The sequence below is a fragment of the Anomaloglossus baeobatrachus genome, chromosome 4 (assembly GCF_048569485.1).
Source record: "Anomaloglossus baeobatrachus isolate aAnoBae1 chromosome 4, aAnoBae1.hap1, whole genome shotgun sequence".
Taxonomy (NCBI): Eukaryota; Metazoa; Chordata; class Amphibia; order Anura; family Aromobatidae; genus Anomaloglossus; species Anomaloglossus baeobatrachus.
The window spans coordinates 315291374-315312126 of record NC_134356.1 but is presented as its reverse complement, the minus strand read 5'-3'; positions in this window follow the sequence as shown (position 1 = coordinate 315312126).

Genomic DNA, 20753 nt, shown 5'->3' with positions numbered 1-20753 from the left:
AGGTGGTTCAGGGGGAGGAACACCCCGTCACCTTCTTAAGTAGGAAGCTCACCCCTCCCGAGCGGAATTATAGCGTAGTGGAGAAGGAGTGCCTGGCGATCAAGTGGGCCTTGGAGTCCCTGCGCTATTACCTGCTGGGACGGCAGTTTCGCTTGGTGACGGATCACTCTCCACTGGTCTGGATGAGGTCCGCCAAGGAACGGAATGCCCGGGTTACCCGGTGGTTCCTTTCTCTGCAGAACTTCCGGTTTACGGTTGAACATAGGGCCGGTGGGTTGCAGGGCAACGCCGATGCCTTGTCCCGCGGCCCGTGTTTGATGGCGGGAGTTCAACCCCACACGCTTGAACTGAGGGGGGGTATGTGAGACTGTGACCGGGGTTATCTATGACGGCCAGTATGTCTCGCCCCGGTTGTGCTCACTCCATGATAGAAAGTAAATCCACTCTAGGGTTAATGCTGTTTCCCTACAGGCTGAAGGAAGGGTTAAATGGAAACAGGAACAAGGGCAGGTGTGCCGGGTGTGAGGGAGTGAACAGAACTCCCTGAGCTCTCTGCTGGAGAGGCACATGTATATTGTTGTGGACTTTTGTTTGGACATTAAACCTTGTGCTGTGAACCTTAATGCCTGGATCCCGTGTCTCCTGCTGCGCAGCCGACCGTGCTACCTCACAATATATATATATATATATAAAATATACACACACATATTGTGTGTACATATATATATATATATATATATATATATATATATACATATATACAGTATGTATGTGTATCTATATATATATATATATATATATATATATATACTATGTATATATATACTGTGTATATACATATATTATGTATGTGTGTATATATATACTGTACATACATTTTATCTTTAGCAATGTCGTTGCGTGACACCTATTAGCGATTTTGAATCGTTGCAAAAACGTTCAAAATCGCTAATCGGTGTCATCCCTCCTAATCTCAATTATCGTTGCTGCTGCAGTAATGATGTTGTTCGTCGTTCTTGCGGCATCACACATCGCTACGTGTGACACCGCAGGAACGAGGAACCTCTCCTTACCTGCGTCCCGCCAGCAATGAGGAAGTAAGGAGGTGGGCAGGATGCTCGTCCCGCTCATCTCCGCACCTCCGCTTTTAATGGGCAGCCGCTTAGTGACGTCGCTGTGACGTCGCGGTAACGCCAAGCGCACCTCCCCCCTGAGGGAGGGATTGTTCGCAGTCACAGCGACGTCGATAATGTTCGCTACGGCAGCGATCACCACATATCGGCCGTACGACGGGGGCGGGTGCTGTCGCGCTCGACATCGCTAGCAATTGCTAGTGATGTCGTAGCGTGTAAAGCCGCCCTTAGGGTGTCAGATCGGGAGACCTTGGTGGCTATTCAACTGGCTCATGATGAGCTTGGACCTGACACCCGTAATGTGATGGTACACCACCACATTATGGGTGTCAGGTGTCAGGCCCGAGCATTCCTACACAAATATACATATATATGTATATATATATATATATATATATATATATATATATAAAATATACACACACATATTGTGTGTACATATATATACATATATATATATATATATATATATATATATATACAGTGCAGATGACCAAAAGTTTGGACACACCTCATTCAAACATTTTTTTTTATTTTCATGACTGAAAATTGTAGATTCACATTGAAGGCATCAAAACTATGAATTAACACATGTGAAATGAAATACTAATAAAAAAGTGTGAAACAACTGAAAATATGTCTTATATTCTAGGTTCTTCAAAGTAGCCACCTTTTGCTTCGATTACTGCTTTGCACACTCTTGGCATTCTCTTGATGAGCTTCAAGAGGTAGTCACCGGATATGGTTTTCACTTCACAGGTGTGCCCTGTCAGGTTTAATAAGTTGGATTTCTTGCCTTATAAATGGGGTTAGGACCATCAGTTGTGTTGTACAGAAGTCTGGTGGATACACACCTGATAGTCCTGAATAGACTGTTAGAATTTGTATTATAGCAAGAAAAAAGCAGCTAAGTAAAGAAAAACGAGAGGCCATCATTACTTTAAGAAATGAAGGTCAGTCAGTCCGAAAAATTGGGAAAACTTTGAAAGTGTCCCCAAGTGCAGTGGCAAAAATCATCAAATGCTACAAAGAAACTGTCTCACATGAGGACCGCCGCAGGAACGGAAGACCAAGAGTCACCACTGCTGTGGAGGATAAGTTTATCCGAGTCACCAGCCTCAGAAATCGCAGGTTAACAGCAACTCAGATTAGAGACCAGGTCAATGCCACACAGAGTTCTAGCAGCAGACACATCTCTAGAACAACTGTTAAGAGGAGACTTTGTGCAGCAGGCCTTCATGGTAAAATAGCTGCTAGGAAACCACTGCTAAGGACAGGCAACAAGCAGAAGAGACTTGTTTGGGCTAAAGAACACAAGGAATGTACATTAGACCATTGGAAATCTGTGCTTTGGTCTGATGAGTCCAAATTTAAGGTGAGTATTTTCCATTGTTAACGCTCGTTCCTTGCTGTCAAACGCAACGACGTCGTTAACGATGCCAGATGTGTGTCTTGGAATCCGTGACCCCGGCGATATATCGTTAGATACGTCATTGTGTGTAACGGGGCCTTTACACTTGCGTGTGACTGGTGCAAGTATTGCGCTGCATCACCCGGCATGGCCTGCTGCTCTCTGGACAGGAACGTGCATCTGCACGTATTTCTATGCAGCTACACGCTCATGTCCAGAGAGTGGCAGGCCAGGTGATGCGACTTAACACTCTTGCGAGTCACACATAAGTGTAACACTGGCCACAATCGCAGCATGCTGTGATTTTTTTTTCCTCAGTCTGATCAATGCGATACAATGCAGTAAAAATAAATTTAAAAAATGGCGTAGGGTCACCCCATATTATGATACCAGCACAGATAAAGCATACGGTCACAGGCTGCAGCCCCAGCCCTGCGCTCATCTAGGCTATGTATCAAAAGAAGAGGAACCGAATGTGTTTTTTTTAATTATTTAAATAATTTTAAAAACAGCCTGCGGTCCCCCCAATTTTGGTGCCCAGCCAAGATAAAGCCCAACAGCTGGGGGCAGATATTCTCAGACTGAGGAAGGCCATGGTTATTGGCAGCTCCCCCAGCCTAAAAATAGCAACCTACAACCGCCCAGGATTGTTGCATCCACTAGATGTGACAAGCCTGGTGCTTTACCCGGCTCTTCTCAATTGCCCTGGTGTGGTGGCAATCAGGGTAATAAGGGGTTAATAACAGCCACCAGCTGTCACTAAACCATAGGTTAGTGATGGCAGGCGTCTCTGAGACAACCCCATCACTAATCTGTAAGTAAAAGTAAATAAACACAAACACCAAAAAATCCTTTATTTGGAATGTACAAAAACACCGTCTTCACCACTTTATGAACCACTTAAACACCCTACAGGTCCGACGTAATCCACATGAGGTTCTACGGGGATTCCAGCTCTGCTACATTACACTGACAGCAAGCGGCCATAGAGCATTACTGCCCGCTGTGACTGCAGAGAATGAATGAGCCGCGATGACTGATTGCAATCATACTCTGTCACACAGGCTGGGGGTGCGTCTGACTGCAACCAATCAGAGGCCAGGCCAGCCGGTGGACAGGGAAAGCAGTGTGTATGTATGAGCAATGATGAGTGGCACAGGAAGTTAAGGAGAGGCCACAGGAGCAGTTTACAGCCGCGACGAAGCCTCAGTAAGTATGGAGCGCTTGCTTCATCCTTCTTTTCTTTATTTCTTCTTTTTTTTTTTTTTTTTTTTTTTTTTTTTTTTTTAATGTCGAGTGTTAGATCCAGATCAAACACTCGGAATCCCGGGTATGGGCCTGACACACGGGAAACTTTGAAACTGCACGGATCCAGACTTTTACAGTCCGGGTCCGCCCATCAATAGTTACTAGTTTATTTTTATCATTTAACAAAAGACAAAGTGAATGTACAAAAGAGAAATTTAAATCAAATCAATATTTCATGTGCTAATCAAACCATCAATTCTTCGAGGTACAATTGCACACTGTTGTGACGGAACTTGGCAGGGAACCTGTTCCAAATATCTTGAAGAACTAACCATAGATGTTCTGTAGATGTAGTCTTGCACAAATCCTACTGTCTCATCTTGTAATTCCAGACAGACTCAATCGCGTTTAGATCAGGGGTCCATGGGGCCATAATATCACTTCCAAGACTGTTTTTCTTGACTCTGAAAATAGGTCTTTATGACATTTGCTATATGTTTGGGATCATTGTCCACCTGCAGAATAAGTTTGGAGTCAATTAGATTCCTTCATGTTAGTATTGCATAATGGCTATATATCTGCCTGTACTGTATGTCTAAGCATTGAGAATTCAAAAACAAAGGTCAATATTGAACACCATAGATGAAATGGTCAATCAAGGAACTTGGTGCAGCAGATGAAAGAAATTATTAGATTATTAGTAAGCATGGTGTAAGATGTCTAGCCGTGCGAGCAGTTTAAAACTGGCATAAACCAGTGAGACCAAGCTATTCCTATCTACTGTTTGGGAAAGTCTGTCGAGAAGTGCTTTTCATGTAAGAGTTGAGGCCATATACAATGCTTTTAAAATGTATGCAAAGCCAAGCGACCCAACTACACAGAAAAATATAGGAACCGGGGTGCAGAAAAATGGCAGTAAGTGCTCTGGACTGATTAATCAAAATGTATTTAAAAGGTAGTTTATTCACCAAAGTCCTAGAGAATAGTGCAATAATGATTGTCCGAAAGAAACAATGAATCCTGAGATTCCTTGCAATTGCAAATTTATTCTTGCATTTTAGCAATTGGAGTTGAGGATTTTCTAAGTATTAATGTTGTCCTCAGTGCTACAAAATAAATGGAATCATGCAATGTTTTTTGGAGGCATTTGATTGGCTATAAACCCAAACATACAACCAATATCATTAAGAACTATCTTCAGCACAATGAAGAACAAGACGTTCTGGAATTGATATCTCTCAAACAGAACCCTCATCTCAACATCATCGAGTCTGTCTGGGATGATATGCAGAGACAGAAATATTTGTGCATGCCTACATGCACAGAAGATCTGTGGTTAGCTCTCAAAAATGTTTGGAGCTACCGCTCTGCCAAGCTCTTTGCATAATTATGTGCAAGTGTACATTGGCATGTAAAAGTTTGGGAACCCCTGGTCAAAATTTCAGATGTTGTGAACAGTTAAGCAAGTCGATGAATTATCTCTAAAATGTATAAAAGTAAGGATGACCCATTTCCCTTTTGTTTAGGCAGATAAAAAAACATTTTAAAATTAACAAAGAAGGAAAATGGGCTGATGCAAAAGTTTGGGCACTCTGCATGGTTAGTACCTAGTAGCACCCCCTTTGGCAAGTACCACAGCTTGTAAATGCTTTTTGTAATCAGACAAGAGTCTTTCAAAAATTCTTTGAGGGATTTTCATTCAATCCTCCTTGGAAAGGTCTTCCAGTTCTGTGAGATTCCTGGGTTGTCTTGCATGCACTGCTGTTTTGAGGTCTAGCCACAGATTTTCAATGATGTTCAGCTTAGGGGGCTGTGAGGGCCATTGTAAACCCTTAGCAAGCGACTTTTGAAGTAGTCTATTGTGCATTTTGATATGTGTTTGGGATAATTATCCATTTGTAGAAGCCATTCTCTTTTCATCTTCATCTTTTTTACAGATGGTGTTTTGTTTGCATCAAAAATTGGAAGAAATTTAATTGAATCAATTCTTCCCTCTAGCCAAGAAATGTTCCCCTTGCCATTGGCTGTTGTTTTCCTTTTTTCTCCACACATACCTTTGATCATTGTGGCTAAAGAGTTCTATTTCTACCTCATCGGTCCACAGGACTTGTTTCCAAAAAGCATCAGGCTTGTTTAGATGTTCTTTTGCATACTTCTGATGCTGATTTTATGGTGAGGACAAAGGAGAGGTATTATTCTGATGACTTTTCCATGAAGGCCATATTTGTGCAAGTGTCTCTGAACAGTAGAACAAGGTACCACAACTCCAGAATCTGTTAAATCTTCTTGAAGGTCTTTTGCAGTCAAGCGGAGGTTCTGATTTTCCTCTCTAGCAATCCTATGAGCAGTTCTCAAACAAATTTTGCTTGGTCATCCAGACCTTATCTTGATCTCCATTGTTCCTGTTAACTGTAATTTCTTAATTACATTTCAAACTGAGGAAAGGCCAACTTGAAAACGCTTTGATATCTTCTTATAGCCTTCTCCTGCTTTGTGGGACTTCACCATTTTCAGAGTGCTAGGCAGCTGCTTAGAACAACCTATGGCTGCTGTTATTTGGCACAAGGCTAGAGGTTTTTTTTACTGCAAATTTACTGTTTAGCTACTACAGAATTCATATATAACTATACGTGGTGGACTGCATAATTTAACCCTTGTCTCCCTTCTCCTGATCTTACTTATAAGGTGATTTATAACAATATTCAAACTGATCAAATGCATATTAATCAAAGAAACAAGTTAATTTCAATGAGTTTGTGCAGCCACTTTATGTGACTGCAGATTGCTGAATCCTGATGGTGTGCAATCTGTTGCTTTTTTGCCAGCCTGAACATTGGTTATGTGCCTACAAGTATACAATTTGCATATGTCTTGTCATGTGCTGACTAGCTTCTCATCCGCTTCTCTCAACTGTACATTGAGAGAAGCGATAAAAGTATCTAGTTTAACATAGTACACTGCCATCATCTAAGCAATGTACAGGTAGCGAAATATTGCACAATGTTGACTCATGAGAAGTAAAATCGATTGTATTTTAAGTCCTTCTTCTTGTAATATTTTCCTGCAAATGGAGGTACTTAATTCCCAGTCATTAAAGTGGGACTAGCCATCACCAGTGATTGGGATTATATTCTTAATCCCAGGCACAGAGAATAAAGCAGATTAAATATGAGATTACGAACATATAGGATTACCTTTCCTGTAACTGCATATAAATCAGAGATCAGTGAAAACTAATGTAGGTATAAAATTAAAGATGCATGAATAGTTTAAAAAAAAAAATATATATGCATACAGTGCTCAGCATAAATGAGTACAGCCCCTTAAATTCATATTACTTGATGCAAAAATTAATCTACATCACATACAATATAATAGATTAACTTGTTTTTTATTACCGTCATGATTTTTATAGGGGGTTCTCCAAGAAATGTAATGAAAAAAAAAAATGTAAATATTAAACATTTCTCTAATACCTTTAGTTTTTTTTTTATTATTATTATTATTATTATTATTATTTATTTATTTATAGAGCACCATTGATTCCATGGTGCTGTACATGAGAAGAGGTTACATACAAAATATATATATACAAGTTACAATAGACAGACTAGTACAGAGGGTAGAGGGCCCTGCCCTTGCGGGCTTGCATTCTAAAGGATTTTGGGGAGGAGACAGTAGGTGAGGTGTAGGTTGGGCGGCAGCTCCGCACGGTGGTGGGGCGGCAGCTCCGCACGGTGGTGGGGCGGCAGCTCCGTATGGTGGTGCGGCGGGAGCTCCGCATGGTGGTGGGGCGTCGGCTTCGCATGGTGGTGGGGCGACAGCTCCGCACGGTGGTGGGGCAGTGGGGTCATTGAAGGTTGTAGGCATTTCTGAACAGATGAGTTTTCAAGTTCTGTTTGACGTTTGCAAGTGTAGTAGATAGTCTGATGTGTTGGTGCAGCGAGTTCCAGAAGACTGGAGATGCTCGGGAGAAGTCTTGGAGTCGGGTGCATGAGGAGCGAATGAGAGAGAAGGAGAGAAGGAGATCTTGGGAGGACCGGAGATTACGTTTTGGAGTGTAGCGAGAGATTAGTTCAGAGATATACGGAGGAGACAGATGGCTTTGTAGGTCAGTGTTAGTAGTTTGAATTGGATACAAAGTTTACAAATAGGTATTCTTATCGACTGTACTGTGACAGGATTTTAATGAATACAACTGCCATCAATCACAACTAGTGATGAGCGAATACTAAATATTCTGGATTGGATTATTCCTACCGAATACAGAGTCCTATTCCAGTATTCGTCACGAACAACAAACCTAATCCAAGTCACTGAAGAAAAAAAAAGGAGGGGAAGTCACCAGCATCCACAGAAGGTACAGGTAAGTGAATTAAAAAAGTCTATTGAAGAATCATAAAAACAGGTGTGGAGGCAAATGTAAACCACCATGATACAGACAGGGAGGATAATCCTATGCGTTTTGGCAAAAAAAACGTATTCTTCATGGATGAATCATCTGCCTCTTACAGCATCGGGGTGGAGCGGAGCTCTGCCCGTTACTTTTAAACTGTTATTCATCCATGAAAAGGTGTCCTTTTGCCGAAACGCGTAGAATTATCCTCCTCTGAAAAATTGAAAAAATTGAAATTCTGACAGAGTGCAGTAGATAAATCTTATTGCTAAAAATAGGTATTTAGAAAAATGTTTAATATTTCAATGTGTAATATTTAGTTTATGTATCTATTTCATTACATTTCTCAGAGAATTCCTGTTATCCCTTACCAACATATGACAAACCGGTACGTCACATGTTGGCTTCCTGACTTTGATGCGGGCTTGGATTCTGAGCCTTCATCTTTGCTGGCCAATAATGGCTGCAGTATTCAACCATCATCTGCCTCTTACAGCGTGGAGGTGGAGCCGAGCTCTTCCTGTTACTCTAAACTGTTAAATGCCACTGTCAATCTTTGTGGCACCGATGGATTGCCATGACAGCTGGGGGTCTGATGAAGACCCCTCTGCCTGTCATTACAGTACTCCTGTGCAAACCAGCCCATGGCTGATGTTCATAGAAGACCATGATTTTGGCTATATAGCGCAGTTTTTTTTGTTAAGTAATGACCTTTTATAGGCAACTGTTTAAAGAATAATTAGACTTACCTGTTGTTGATTTCTTGTTAATTAGAATTTTGTAGTCTAATGTTTAGCTTCACTGCTAAAGCTATCAATGGGGTGTACTAATTTTTGCAACAGGTTTTCAACTCATTTGTTAGAAAAATTACCTTTTTGGGGTCTTTAAAATAAATCTTATTTGCAATCAATGGCCGACATTTGTGGGAGTGTTTTCTAGTATGTGTCAGGCTACCACCAGGGGGAGCTGGAGCCCTGCAGGAAAAGAAACTACACAAAGCTGAATCAGCATGGAGGTGGACACACAGTGTGTGCTGGAGCACTGCACTGCAGAGTCAGCCAGAATACAGAGGCCACGGGGTGTGTGGGGAATGGTCAGGCAAGCGAGGTCATACACAGTACAGTGAGAAAGAAGACTGGAGGGACGAGCAAAAGTGGGGTCGAGGTCAGGCCAAGGTCAGTACCAGAGGAAGCAACCGAGTGGGGAGGTAGGAGAAGGGGGAACAACTGGGGCTGGCTATTGTGGGAAGGAAGGAGGTGGGACGGAACACAGACAGAGCACAGCTGAAGGACGTATCAGGAAACACTTATAGGGACCAGCAATCACAGGCAAAGCAGTGCTAAGCTTATAGCTGGTGCTGGTTCACCAGAGATGACAGAATTTAAAGCATTCAAGCTCCGGAAGGGAGGCCCGAGAGAAGGCTCCGCCACCTAGCCATGTGGACGGGGAAGTGGAACCATGACAGTATGATATCCTATAAAACATAATGATTCTGAAATGATACTAAAGGATTCCCCAACAAACAAAGTACACCCCAACAGACAAATCTGTTGGGGTGTACTCATTTATACTGAGCAGTGTACAGTTAGGTCCAGAAATATTTGGAGAGTGACACAAGTTTTGTTATTTTAGCTGTTTACAAAAACATGTTCAGAAAAACAATTATATATATAATATGGGCTGAAAGTGCACACTCCCAGCTGCAATATGAGAGTTTTCACATCCAAATCGGAGAAAGGGTTTAGGAATCATAGCTCTGTAATGCATAGCCTCCTCTTTTTCAAGTGACCAAAAGTAATTGAACAAGGGAATCTAAGGGCTGCAATTAACTCTGAAGGCGTCTCCCTCGTTAACCTGTAATCAATGAAGTAGTTAAAAGGTCTGGGGTTGATTACAGGTGTGTGGTTTTGCATTTGGAAGCTGTTGCTGTGACCAGACAACATGCGGTCTAAGGAACTCTCAATTGAGGTGAAGCAGAACATCCTGAGGCTAAAAAAAAAGAAAAAATCCATCAGAGAGATAGCAGACATGCTTGGAGTAGCAAAATCAACAGTCGGGTACATTCTGAGGAAAAAGGAATTGACTGGTGAGCTCGGGAACTCAAAAAGGCCTGGGCGTCCACAGATGACAACAGTGGTGGATGATCGCTGCATACTTTCTTTGGTGAAGAAGAACCCGTTCACAACATCAACTGAAGTCCAGAACACTCTCAGTGAAGTAGGTGTATCTGTCTCTAAGTCAACAGTAAAGAGAAGACTCCATGAAAGTAAATACAAAGGGTTCACATCTAGATGCAAACTATTCATCAATTAATAAAATAGACAGGCCAGAGTTAAATTTGCTGAAAAACACCTCATGAAGCCAGCTCAGTTCTGGAAAAGTATTCTATGGACAGATGAGACCAAGATCAACCTGTACCAGAATGATGGGAAGAAAAAAGTTTGGAGAAGAAAGGGAACGGCACATGATCCAAGGTACATCACATCCTCTGTAAAACATGGTGGAGGCAACGTGATGGCATGGGCATGCATGGCTTTCAATGGCACTGGGTCACTTGTGTTTATTGATGACATAACAGCAGACAAGAGTAGCCGGATGAATTCTGAAGTGTACCGGGATATACTTTCAGCCCAGATTCAGCCAAATGCCGCAAAGTTGATCGGACGGCGCTTCATAGTACAGATGGACAATGACCCCAAGCATACAGCCAAAGCTACCCAGGAGTTCATGAGTGCAAAAAAGTGGAACATTCTGCAATGGCCAAGTCAATCACCGGATCTTAACCCAATTGAGCATGCATTTCACTTGCTCAAATCCAGACTTAAGACGGAAAGACCCACAAACAAGCAAGACCTGAAGGCTGCGGCTGTAAAGGCCTGGCAAAGCATTAAGAAGGAGGAAACCCAGCGTTTGGTGATGTCCATGGGTTCCAAACTTAAGGCAGTGATTGCCTCCAAAGGATTCGCAACAAAATATTGAAACTAAAAATTTTTTTTTGGGTTTGGTTTATTTGTCCAATTACTTTTGACCTCCTAAAATGTGGAGTGTTTGTAAAGAAATGTGTGCAATTCCTACAATTTCTATCAGATATTTTTGTTCAAACCTTCAAATTAAACGTTACAATCTGCACTTGAATTCTGTTGTAGAGGTTTCATTTCAAATCCAATGTGGTGGCATGCAGAGCCCAACTCGCGAAAATTGTGTCACTGTCCAAATATTTCTGGACCTAACTGTATATAAATTTATATATAAATATATATATACTGTATATATATACACACATATATATATATATATATATATATATATATATATATATATATATATATATATATATATATATATATATATACATATTTTATATATATATATATATATATATATATATATATAGACATACATATATTAGTATGTCTTGTATGTTCATCATCATGACTCATCATATTTAGCCAGAAAAGCATACAATGATGTAAAATCATTTTTTTATTCTTCAAATACAGATTATAACTTTTACTTTTAGTATTTAATATTTTTTACACTTCGATATTTTATGAGCCTTATGTGATGACTCAGCATCAATAAGGAATATCTGGTCACTTAATAATACTAGATATATTGTACCTTTGATTGTGAGTCAAGGAACATGGGCCATTGTTTCATGTAGGACTGTCCGGTGCCATTTTTGTAAGCTAGCTTGTGGAATGCCTGTTGAATTTAGATTGCATCAGCCCCTGCGGTGCTCTAGTCTGCGCCATCGGGAAGACAATTTAACTAGCGAAAAATGAGAGAACAGCCATGATTATCCTCCCCCAATCCTGTGGGACACAATGCCCTGAAATGGGAGCTGAGGGGTATAAAAAGGGTCTTGCTTCTGTCACCAGTGATTCTACAGGACTTTAGTCTATGGCCATGGTTCCAGCTGGTGGATTACAGAATGGCTCCACTACACAACACCGAGTCCACTAGTTAATTTGGAAAACCCAGGTTGATGCTCGGTCAGCTTCCTAAGCTTGCCTCTATCTCAGTGGGTGCCCACCAAAGCGGGGTGCTGCTAGCTGGGGTAGTGGCCCTGGATTCCCCAAAGTCATGGTGGTTCAAATACCTGGTGAACAAGTGAAAGGGTGAGACTGTCACTTGCAGCATCTCATGTCCCTGCTGGTAATGTATTATATACAGTTGTCTGTTGGGAACCCAATAAAGTCTTACCGGAGTGTGGTAACCTCACCCTGTGTTGCCTGAGTAGTGTTCTGCCCACGGGAAAGGAGTTCGGGCATTCAGTTGAATGAGCCCCTCTCCATGCAGTTGTTCTAAAGACAGCCAGGCCAGCGGATGACAGCACCCCTTACCCTAGTGTCTCCACACCCTACAATGTAGTAAAATCCATTTGTTTCTATGTGCTTATAATTTATAAGGTACACCCTGGTATAATAGAGATACAAATCCACCTTCATAAGAGTATCCCTTTTCAAAAAGTTTGCTAATATCACCGCATAATTCTGTTAAATATTCTAAAATCCTGACTTTGTGGATCCCCATTGCAAATTAGGTTTGTTAGCAAAATTTGTAAACTTGCTGCTGTTTGCAATAAACCAATCACAATCAATTTAAATACTCAACGCAACTACTATAAGAGGTAGTTTATCCAAATTTAACACAAAATGCCACTTTTGGTAACTAATGCAGTCTGAGAATTATTCAATTCTTTTATGAAAAGCGTCTATAGTAGTGATGGGTGGACCTGAACTGTAAATGTCCAGATCCGCACGGGTTCAAAGGTACCCGAGTATTGACCCCAGGCCCAAAGTTCTCAGGGAACTCAAGGTAAAGATCCGGATCCGGCAACTCAGGTAATTAAAAACAATAAAGAAAAAAAGGTGAAAGCAGGCACACTATACTTACCGAGTCTCTCGCACGGCAGTACACTGTTTCCGGGCCACTCACACTACTTCTGGGGTTGCTCATTAACCTCATGCATATGCACTGCTCCCCCCGCATCTCTGGTTGGTTGCAGTCAGACGCGCCCCCACCCTGTGTGACAGTGTGTCTGACTGCTTTCCATCAGAGACTCTCTCTGTGTGCCTATATTGGTATAAAAATAAATAATGAAAAAATTGGCATAGGGTCCCCCCCATATTATAATACCCAGCACAGATAAGGCATATGGCTACATACGGCAGCTCAAAGCCGTGCTTATCTTGACTGTGTATCAAAATAAGAAGGACCCCATACAGCTTTTTTTTTTATTATTTAAGTAAATAATTTTAAAAAACTTGTGTGTGGTCCTCCCAATTTGATACCCAGCCATGATAAAGCCGATTGTTGGGAGCTGGTATTCTCAGGCTGGGGAGACCAATGAATATTGGGCCCCCCCAGCCTAAAAATAGCAGCCAGCTATCCATTAGATGCAACAATTCTGGAACTTTACCAGGCTCATTCTGATTGCCCTAGTGTGGTGGTAATCGGGGTAATAAGGGGTTACAGCTCACAGCTGCACTAAACCCTAGATTAGTAATGGGAGGCATCTATGAGACCCACCCATTTATAAACTGTAAGTGGAAATAAATACACAAACACTGCAAAAATTATGTATTTGAAATAAAATACAAAAAAAGACCCTTTTTCACCTCTTTATTAACCCCCAAAACACCCAAGTCTGACATAATCCACACGAGGTCCTACATCGATTCCAACTCTGCTACATTACTGAAGGCACAGCACTTGGGTATAGAACATAACCAACCACTGTGGCTTCAGGCATAAATTGAGCTGCAGCGATAAGCGGTGACATCACTCAGGTTATTAGTGATCACAGCTGGATGTTCCCATGGTCCTCCACCTGTGAGTGCAGGTGAACTGGCCTCAGGTGATCTCATTGAACTCAGTGATCTTATCTCAAGTGAGGTCACTGAGATCACAGACCTGCATCTCCTGGCAGAAAACAGCATATTTTTTTTGCCAAGAGATGTAGATTTGGTGCTGAAATTTATACACCATATTCATGCACCCAATCTACATCTCCTGGCAAAAAAGCATCAAAACACCTTGCAGATTTTTTTTTCCCAGCAGGTGTAACTTGGGTGCAGGAATATGGTGTTAAACCTTCAGCACCAAATCTGCATCTCTTGGCCAAACAATGCACAAAAATGGTTTTGATGCAGTTTTGGTGCAGTTTTCTGCCAGGAGGTGCAAATTTAGTGCTGAAATTTGGTGTAGAAATTTCAGCACCAAATTTGCATTTCCTGATAGAAAACCACAACATGAAAAACATTTTTGTGCATTTGTTTTTGCCAAGAAAGGCACATATGCTGCTGAAATTTTTACACCATATTCTTGCACCTAATCTACATTTCCTGGCACAAAATTGCATCAAAACTGCATGCATTATGATGCAGTATTTATTGATGCAAAATTTTTGCCAGGAGGTATAGACTGCGTGCAGGAATATGGTGTAAAAAATTTCAGCACCAAATCTGCATCCCTTGGCAAAGAAAGTGTGGTTTTCTGCTAGGACATGCAGGTCTGTGAACTCAGTGACTTCACTGAGATCACTGAGTTTAATGAAGTTACTAGAGGTCAGGTTTCCCGCGGCTAGATGTGGAGGACCGTAGGAACCTCCAGCTGTGACCGCAAATAAACTGAGTGATGTCACCACTCATCACTGTTGCTCAGTCTCTGCCTGAAGCCCAGAGAGGGCAGTCATGCTCTATGCTGCTCTCTGTGCCTTCAGTAATGTAGCAGAGCTGCAATCTTCGTGGGACCTCGTGTGAATTACGTCAGACCTGGGTGTTTTGGGGATTATGTAAAGCGCTGTGGAATTAACAGCACTATATAAATTAATAAATATTATTATTATTAATAAAGGGGTAAGAGAGGAGGTTTTTTTTCAAATAGAGGTTTTTTTCGGTGTTTGCATTTATGTATTTGAACTTACAGATTTAATGAGGGGTCTTATAGACCCTCCTCATTAGCAATCTAGGGCTTGGTGACAGCTGTGAGCTGTCATTAACCCCTTATTACCACGATTTCCACCATACCAAGGCAATTGGGATGAGCCTAATTCTAGGCGGCTGCAGGCTGCTATTTTTAGGCTGGGGGCCCCAATAACCTTGGGCCTCCCCAGCTTGAGAGTACCAGCCCCAAGCTTTCGGCTTTATCATGGCTGGGTATCAAAATTCATGGCTGGGTATCATTTTCCATGTCTACTTAACATATGAATTATCTTTCAACTGTCATTTCATTTTGTTAGGATGTTAGAAAGTTTAAAACTTTGGCAGCAATTTCTCATTTTTTAAAGAAATTTACAATATTGTATCTTTAGAGACCTATTCAGATTTAAATGGACTTTGAGGGGCCAATATATTGGAAACTCCCTAAAGTAATATTATATTAAAAAGCACACCCCTTGAATACTTTTAAATTGCTGTCAGGAAAATGTTTAACTTTTCAGATGCTACATGGTAGCATTTTTTTAATGAAAACAATTTTTTTCTCTAACATGTTGCTTTAGCTTCATTTTTTTCACTTTTACAAGGGATAGCACAACAAAATAGACCTCATAATATATTATCCAATTTCCTTTGAGCCCACTGATACCTCACATGTGGTCGCAATTCGGAGATCTTTTAACCCCCTTTTAACCACTTAGATACAGCTGTCGAGATTGAGGGGTTAATCGGCCCCAATTAGTTCCAAAAGTTAGAAAGCAGTGCTGTAAAATAAGGCCTTTGAATAACAACCATTGTAAGGATATGTGCGCACGTTGCATATTTTCCCGAGTTTACGCAGCATTTAAAACAGCAGCGTAAATGCATGAGTTCTACTTCCCCAGCAAAGTCTATGAAAAGTCGGCAAATTCCATGCGCACGTTGCTTTTTTAAACGCAGCGTTTTGGATGCCAAATATTTGACAAAATCGATGCGTTTAAAAAAGCAGCAGGTCACTTCTATTGTGCGTTTTGGTTGCATTTTCCACCCACTGAAGTCAATGAGGTGTGTCAAAACACAACCAAAATGCGCTTGCACTGCATTTTTGTTGCGTTCTGCATGCTTTTTTAACAAGTAGAACGCAGGTCTTATGGTCTCTCTGTCTGTGTCAGTCTCTCTCTGTCGATGTCGGTCCCTCTCTCTGTCCATATCGATCTCTCTCTGTCTGTCAGTCTTTCCCTCTCTCCCCCTCTCTCATACTCACCGATCACTGACCAATCACTGGTGCGGAGCTGCACGGCTGTCACAAAGCTCAGGCGGCTTTTCCTGCTTTTGAAAATGCTGGCCGCTCATTATTCCATCTCGTATGCATTGCTTCCCCCGCCCACCGGCGCCTATGATTGGTTGCATTCAGATGAGCTCCCCACTGAGTGATAGCTATCTCACTGCAACCAATCACAGCTGGCGGTGGGCGGGTCTGTGTAGTGCAGTAAAATAAATAAATAAAAATTTCAAAAAAAACGGCGTGCGGTCGCCCCCAATTTTGATACCAGCTAAGTTAAAGCCACATGGCTGAAGGCTGGTATTCTCAGGATGGGGAGCTCCACGTTATGGGGATCCCCACAGCCTAAAAATATCAGCCAGCAGCCGCCCGGAATTGCCGCATCCATTAGATGCGACAGTCCAGGAACTCTACCTGACTCATTCCGAATTGCCCTGGTGCGGTGTCAATCGGGGTAATAAGGCATTAATGGCAGCTCATAGCTTCCACTAAGTCCTAGGTTAATAATGGCAGGCATCTATGAGACACACCCCTTAATTAACCTGTAAGTGAAAGTAAATAAACACATACACCCAAAAAAATCCTTTATTTGGAATAAAAGTCTAAAAAGAAAAAAAACACCCTCTTTCACCACTTTATTCAAATCCCCAGATACCCATACAGGTCCGGCGTAATCCACATGATGTCCCACGACGCATCCAGCTCTGCTACATGAAGCAGACAGGAGAGGCCGTAGAGCACGACCATTCTCTGTGAGCTTCACGGAGCAACTGAAGTGAGTCGCGCGATCAGCAATGACGTCACTCAGGTTACCCGAGGCCACTGCTCTCGGGTGGAGGACTACAGCTTTGGCCGCAGGTAACCTGAGTGACGGCATCTGTGATCGCAAATCAGGCTGCGGCACACACACAGAGCCACGCGATGACAATGAAGTCAGGTGAAGTTCATCCGAGTTCATTCTGATCGCGTGGCTCTGTCTCGCAGCCAGCCATGTTCTATGGGATGTAGCAGAGCCGAGTAGGACCGCTCTGTCAAAAATGCATCCACAATGCATTCAAAATGCATCCAAAATGCAGCGTTTTGGATGCTTTTTGAAACGCACATGCAGTGACAAAACGCTGCTTTTTATTTGTCACACCAGAACGCAACATGCGCAAATAGCCTAAGGCATATGATGGGTCATTAAGGGGTAAATATTCCTGGGTTTGCATGCTGCAACCCCATTTTCTTATCTCCCACCAAGGATTTTCTATGGTGTAAATATAAAATTACTATGATGTTAATTCGAAAATCTTTTGAAACTAAGCCATTTGGCCCTTAAGTTATGGATTAGGATCATTGTCCTGTTGGAAAGTCCAATAATGCCAAAGCTTTACCTTCCTCACAGAGGGATGCTTCTCTTAAATTTCCTAATACTTGATTAAATCCACCTTGCGCTTGACACACTGCAGGTTGTCTCTGTCACGGGAAAAAAGTAGCTCTAGAACAACACAGAGCAACACCAACACCTCATCATATAGAGGATGTTCTTTTCAGCTGAAGATATCAAAAGGCACAGATGACAAAAAGTTTTAAAAGATGCATACAAAATATACAAATCATATATCAGCAATATTTGGAACAATAAATATGCATTTTTCACCCTCTGATTTTATTCAACAGGCGTATACTTAAGCTGGCCACACACATTAGATGACTTTCGGGCAATGTTTCGGCCAATAGCCATCTCAGCTGACTACGACATATACAGGAGAGCTTGTTTGGCTAAGCATTCTTGTGTTCTCTATGAGAAATCTCTTGGAGAAAAAATTAATCAGACATACTTGATCAACATTTTTGGTAGTATCTAATAGTAGCTTTATTACATGTTTCAACTTCGTACTGAACCCTTTTTTTTTTAAAAAAAAAAAAGAGGAGACTACATAGAGTGTTCGTTGTAAAAGAGCTTGGTATCAACTTGAAACACGTAATAAATATACTATTAAATACTACCACAACATGGAAAGACTACTTTTCCAGCAACAGTGCAACCAAAAACATCTATTTCCTTCTACTCCTTAAAGGGAACCTCTCACATGGAAAAAATGCTATTAACCTGCAGATATGGGGTTAATCTGTAAGTTAATAGCATCTTGAACCTGCCCAGCACCTGCACATTAAACCTTGTTGCCAGAAGGAAATTCAATTTAAGACTCCAGTGCTTTGTGTATGGAGAGTGGTGGCTGTACCTGCGCCTCCTACACTGAATGACAGCTTCCTCTAATGCTAGACAGGCTGTCAGTCAGTGTGGGGGGCATGGTTATAGCTGCAGCTCTCCTTACACAGAGCAGTGACTGAACCTGTGCAGATGCCACCCCTGTGGTTAAAATGGAATGATGCTGGGAGGATGAAAGTTAATTTCTTCCTGGGAGCGGGGTTTAATGTGCAGGCGCCAGACAGGTTTAGAATGCAATCAACCTGCAGATTAACCCAATATCTGAAGGTTAATAACATTTTTACATGTGACCGGTTTTCTTTAATATATATGCAGATGAAGATTTCTATCTATCCACAGGCATTATCACAGCAGCTGTATACTTTTTACAGGCAAATAATTGAATTGTTACATGCAAAACTTTGTCAGGTAACACCTCCCTCACCTCCCACTATCTACCTCTACCCTATGCTATATCATCCCATGTGCGCTTGTCTCTTTTTTTTGTCTTCTACAAGGTATAGAGGGTAAGCACTTGTGTTTGTACCCGACTACATACAGTATCATTGAACAGTTAAAATGAACAAACCAATCTCTGAAGGTCTGTTTACACTGACCGAACAGTGGCATTATACAACTGCTGATCGGTAAACTTTTACTGATCGGCGGTAATTTGACTGCCTCCTTACATAGGCAGACCAAAGGATATGATGCACACTAAAGCGGGCTTTACACACTGCGATATCGCCGGAATTTTGTCGTTGGGGTCACGGTTTTGGTGACGCACTTCCGCAATCGTTGGCGATATAGCTTTGTGTAACAGCGTTCAGCGATGTAAAATCGTCGCAAAAGCGTGATTTATCGCTAATCGGCTACACGGGTCCTAATTCCCAAAAATCGTTGTTATTTCTTTGTAACTATCGTTGCTCGTTCCTTTCAACATACTTAACGTTACGTGTGACACTACTAAAGCGACTTAAAAAATTGTTGCCTCTTGCGTCATCATCGATACGGGCGTGTATGGTGGTTTAATTGTTCAATACGCCTACTTGTTTCCTATTTGCTAACGCATCTGCTCCATGATTGGACCATAATATATGTATTACGCTAACATCCTTTTAGCGTTTATCCATTTGGTGGGTTCATTTCCTAGGTTCATTTCGTAGGTTTTGGACGTGTCCTGCTGCCTCCGTGTCCGGCGTATAGTTTGGCGTCATTCGTCCGTGAGATAAACTTCGCATGTGAGTTTTTTTTTTTTTTTTTTTTTATTTTTACAATAATTGTTGTATATTTGGCCTTATTTATTTGGATTTAGGTCTTCCTTTCTATTATAACATTTAAATATTTTTTAAGTATTAAATGGGGTTTTTCATAATTTAGTAAATAGCCTATATCATGACTGTATTTGTGTTTCTTTAATACATTAGAGTTAGATATATTATATTATCCATTATTGTATGTTAATCAAGATTGCAGCCATCCAAAGTTTAACGTTTAAAAGACGTCAAACATTACTGTGACCAATAAGATTAAGAATCATATTTGTTAACGGTTTATTTTGTGAGACCAAACAAAAATGGTTTATTATTAGCCAAAAAAATATTTTAAAAAAAAAAACAAAAAATTTACTATATTATTCTCTGTTATACAGGCTAAATATGCGTAGTGAGCCTGAAAATGCCGTCATAGCTGCCATGCTTGTAGCCGGAGGAGCCCTTGCACTTGCCGAGGATCATGACATGCGATGCAGAACTAGAAAAAGACGAATTTGGGCACGCAAATGGCTACTAGAGAGACAACGCTATACTCACATGCACCTTGTAAGAGACCTACAAGAGCATAACCCACATGACTTTCGAAACTACTTACGCATGTCGGAAAGCTCGTTCTCATACCTTTTAGAGAAAGTCCGCCCTTATATCCAGCGCAATAATACAGTAATGCGTCAGGCAGTACCTGTAGACGAGCGTTTGGGGGTGACTCTTCGATTCTTGGCTACAGGACGCAGTTTGACTGACCTTCAGTATTCATCAGCAGTGTCCCGCTCTCTACTTAGCTCATTAATTCCAGAAACATGTTTGGCAATAGCACATGCTTTACATGACTACATGCATTTGCCAAATACTCCTAGTGATTGGGACAAAATTGCAAATACATTCAACCTAT